Genomic DNA, 5,000 nt, shown 5'->3' with positions numbered 1-5,000 from the left:
GTTACACCAAACAAAATTATTCTGGAAGTCAAAACATGCAAAAGAAATATAGTAAACGATTGACAAGAGATAGCAACACTTTACTCATAAATAAAACACCTTTTATTCATCATCAAATGTCAATTACACTTTACAAATTTCTGGGTTATCTAACTACTAAAACTTATATCATCCTTCAGCCCTATGCTCCGAGCATGCTGGAGATGCTTAACCCTACTCAGTCCCTTCGTGAGGGGATCTGCTGGGTTCTCATCCGATGATACCCTCTTTGCCACGAGGAGTCCTTCTTCGATCCGATGTCTAATGAAATGGTATTTTCTGTCGATGTGTCTGGATCTCCCATGATCCCTTGGTTCCTTGGCTAAGGCAACAGCACTTTCACTATCACAGAAAATTTCCATTGGCTCTTTAATAGCTGGTACAACTCCAAGGTCTCCAATGAAGTTCTTCAGCCATATTGCTTCCTTTGCTGCTTCACTAGCTGCAATATACTCTGATTCACAAGTAGAATCTGCCACTGTCTCTTGCTTGGAACTCTTCCAAGAAATTGCTCCTCCGTTTAGGGTAAAGACCCAGCCCGACTGAGAGCGGAAATTATCCCTATCAGTCTGGAAGCTAGCATCACTATACCCTACAACTCTCAAGTCATCACTCCCACCGAGGGTAAGGACCCAGTCCTTAGTCCTCCGTAGGTACTTGAGGATATTCTTTACCGCAGTCCAGTGTGCCTTGCCAGGGTTCGCCTGATACCTGCTAACCATGCTCAAGGCAAAAGCTACATCGGGTCGAGTACACGTCATAGCATACATGATCGATCCTACAGCCGAAGCATAAGGTGTTCGACTCATTTCTGCTATCTCAGCCTCAGTGCTAGGGCTTTGTGTCTTACTCAATCTGGTGTTACTCTGGATGGGTAACTCTCCTTTCTTGGAATCCTGCATGCTGAATCGCTTCAGCACCTTATCCAAGTAGGTACTCTGACTAAGTCCAATTAGTCTTTTACTCCGATCTCTCAAGATTCTTATCCCTAGAATATAGGCAGCTTCACCAAGGTCCTTCATAGCGAAACACTTCCCAAGCCAGGACTTTACTTCCTGCAGGGTTGGAATGTCGTTTCCTATGAGTAGTATGTCATCCACATACAATACCAAAAAGCTAACTATACTCCCACTAGCCTTGACATACACACAAGATTCATCTTCACTCCTAGAAAAGCCAAATTCCTTGACCTTTTCATCAAAGCAAAGATTCCATCTGCGAGGTGCTTGCTTCAATCCATAAATGGATTTCTCAAGCTTACACACTCTATTAGGGTACTCGTTGCTGACAAAACCCTCTGGCTGACTCATGTAAACATCTTCAGCCAACTTCCCATTAAGGAAAGTGGTTTTGACATCCATCTGCCATATTTCATAGTCATGAAATGCAGCTATGGCTAACAGAACCCGAATAGACTTAATCTTGGCTACCGGAGAAAAGGTCTCATCATAGTCCACTCCAGGAATTTGAGAGAAGCCCTTTGCAACCAGTCTAGCCTTATAAGTGTGTACTTTACCATCCATGTCGGTCTTCTTCTTGAAGACCCATTTGCACCCTACTGTCTTACGACCTGGTACATTCTCAACCAAGTTCCAAACTTGATTGTCATACATGGATTGTATCTCGCTATCCATAGCCTCTTTCCATTTAGCAGATTCGGGGCCTGCCATGGCTTCCTCGTAGCTGTTAGGGTCATCTTGACTTACTAGTGTTTCATCACTAATAAGTGTCTCACCTTCTGCAGTAATATGGAATCCATAGTAATGCTCAGGTGCACTCCTAACTCTCGTGGAACGTCTCAGAGGTACAAATTTGTCAATTGGCTCAACAGGAGTTTCCTCCTCAAGTTGAGGGCTAGAGTTTGAAGTTCCTTCACCGCTTGATTCTTGAATTTCTTCAAGATCAATTTGCCTCCCACTGTCTCCTTGGCTTATAAACTCTCTTTCTCGAAAGACTCCTCTTCTTGCTACAAAGACCACATTGTCACTAGGTCTGTAGAAGAGGTAACCAAAGGATCGCTGTGGGTAACCGATGAAAATACACCTCTCGCTTCGAGGTTCGAGCTTATCATGAGTCTCGCGTCTCACGAAAGCCTCGCAACCCCAAATCTTGATGTGGTCTAGTTTAGGTACTTTACCAGTCCACATCTCGTGAGGAGTTTTGGCAACTTTCTTTGTAGGGACTAGATTAAGAATATGGGCGGCAGTCTCTAAGGCATACCCCCAGAATGAGATTGGTAGCGAAGCTCGACTCATCATGGAACGAACCATATCCAACAAGGTTCGATTACGCCTCTCAGCCACACCATTCAACTGTGGTGTCCTGGGAGGTGTCAATTGTGAGACTATCCCACATTCCCTTAGATAGTCGAGGAACTCTGAACTAAGATACTCACCACCACGATCGGATCGAAGCATCTTAATATTCCTGCCCAATTGATTCTCGACTTCCTGTTTAAATTCCTTAAACCTCTCGAAAGTCTCTGACTTATGCTTGATCAAGTAGACATATCCATATCTACTATAATCATCAGTAAAAGTCAAATAATAACGATTAGCATCCCTTGTGGCATGTTTGAATGGTCCACACACATCCGTGTGTATAAGGTCCAACAAACCTTCACCCCTCTCACATGAACCTGTGAAGGGTGACTTTGTCATTTTTCCAAGTAAGCATGATTCGCAACTATCATCTGACTTTAGGTCAAACGACTCCAAGACTCCATCCTTTTGGAGTTGGCCTATGCGTTTCTTGCTTATATGTCCAAGACGACAATGCCATAAAGATGCTTTATCCAAGTTATTATTAGTAGAATCAATACACAAAACATTATTTCCCAAGTTATCTACAACAGATACAGCTTCATACACACCATCACAAGGTAATGCTTTAAAATAAAAGACATTATTATAGAAAACATCTATAGAACCAACTTCATTATTAAATGAAAAGGTAAACCCTTGTTTGTACAAAGCATGAAAGGAAATAATATTTCTTGCCATTCCTGGCGAATAACAACACTTATTCAAATCTAAACTAAACCCACTACTTAGCGATAAAGTATAAACTCCAATCTTGGTAACAGGTATAGCTTTCCTATTCCCCATGATCAAGTTTATCCTTCCTTGCTCCACATCCTCACTTCCTCTTAGTCCCTGCAAGTCACAACAAATGTGAATACCACACCCGGTATCAAGGACCCAAGAATTAGAATGGGGTGAGTTATTAGAAATGATAGTGTAAATACCTGCATGGTTGGGTTTAACTTTCCCATCCTTCACATCTTGCTGGTATTTTGGGCAGTTCCGCTTCCAATGAGCTTTTTCATGGCAATAGAAGCATTCAGCCTCTTTTGGGTCAGAAGAAGGAGCAACGAAACCTTTCTTGGTCCGACTTGAAGAAGAGCCATCAAGGGTCCGAGCCTTGGTACCCTTAGAAGAGCTCTTTCTCTTCCTCCCTCGATTCTTCCCGATTGCCAAAACCGGAGTAGAGTTTTGAGTAGGAGTGATAGCAACCGACTTCCCCTTAAGACCTGATTCTGCGGTCTTGAGAAGTCCCTGAAGTTTGCCGAGGGTGACTTCTTCCTTGTTCATGTGATATGTCATGCGGAATTGATCATAGCACGATGGTAAGGAATGCAAAATAATATCTATTGCAAGATCCTCCGGGAAGTTCACATTAAGCTTCAGCAAACGATCCACATACCTTTGCATTTTCTGCATGTGGCTCGTGACGGATTCCCCGTCCTTCATCATGGTTGTTATCATGGAGCAGATGATTTCATACCTCTCTTGTCTTGCACTTTGATGGTATCTTTCCATCAAATCTTGGTGCATGTCATAAGGGTAGAAATCTTCATAAGACTTTTGGAGTTCCGCTGTCATCGTGGCCGTCATGATGCAAGCCACTTTCGTAGCATCCCTTTCATGTGCCCGAAACTCAGCGATCTCCTGAGGAGTTGCAGTGGACTCATTAATCTCCTTAAGCTCCTTGTCAAGGACATATTCTTTGTCCTCGTAGCGGGTAATCATCCTGATGTTTCTGATCCACTCATTGAAGTTGGATCCATCAAAGGTGACTTTCCCACACAAGTTCATAAGGGTAAAGGAGCCATTAGGATTAGAGCCAGAAGCATTGTTGAAAGACATCTGAAGGAAGGAGGACAAGATTAGTTTAGATATAAGAGAGTCCTTAATAAAACACCCAAATGTAATATTAAGGCTAGGATCCAATCACAATATAATATAACTTAGAAGAGGTATGCCGTAATCTAAGCTATATCATATTTGAAAGGTAGGTGAATGACGATTCACCAATTTCCACCACGAAAACCGCAATATTTTAGTATTAGGTTTTGAATGGTTCTTAGAAATTCCTAGATTCTTTGAGATTCAATGAACTTTTCAAAGGCATGTTTCAATCTCGAGTGTGCCCTCCAAGTTTTGTGACTGGGATACCGAGGATCACAAAACGAGGTGTGAAGTAACCATGCAAATCACTTGGTACCCTTAAAGTTTATCACTCAATCGATGTGCCGGTTAACCACACACGCTCCATCGATACTATAATAAACCCTAAGTCACCCTTTACCTACCTTGTTAAGTCCAAGTTAGTGTGCCGGTTAACCACACACGCTCCACCAACGACTTAATCAAAGTGTAAAGTGTAATTTCATGGAATAGCACCTTATTCACATTTTTTTCCTAAAGTAACTAAGATTGGGAATTTAATAAAACATTTAGTTACTTTATAATATTCATCATACTTTGAATGAGAATTAATAAGTCCTTGTCTTACCCGTTCGGCTAACGACCCTCCACCGATCAAGCAAGCGGTGGGTGAGAGTGGACACCCATTAAGTCACCATTTTATAGGCAACAACCTTATACCCACCTTATAGACCGGCTTCGTGAATGAGGCGTACTAGCGGTAAGACGACTTTGTTCTTATACATATATATA

This window comes from Lactuca sativa, chromosome 4, assembly GCF_002870075.4.
Source record: "Lactuca sativa cultivar Salinas chromosome 4, Lsat_Salinas_v11, whole genome shotgun sequence".
NCBI classification, from domain to species: Eukaryota; Viridiplantae; Streptophyta; class Magnoliopsida; order Asterales; family Asteraceae; genus Lactuca; species Lactuca sativa.
Note: the sequence above shows the minus strand (reverse complement) of the source record.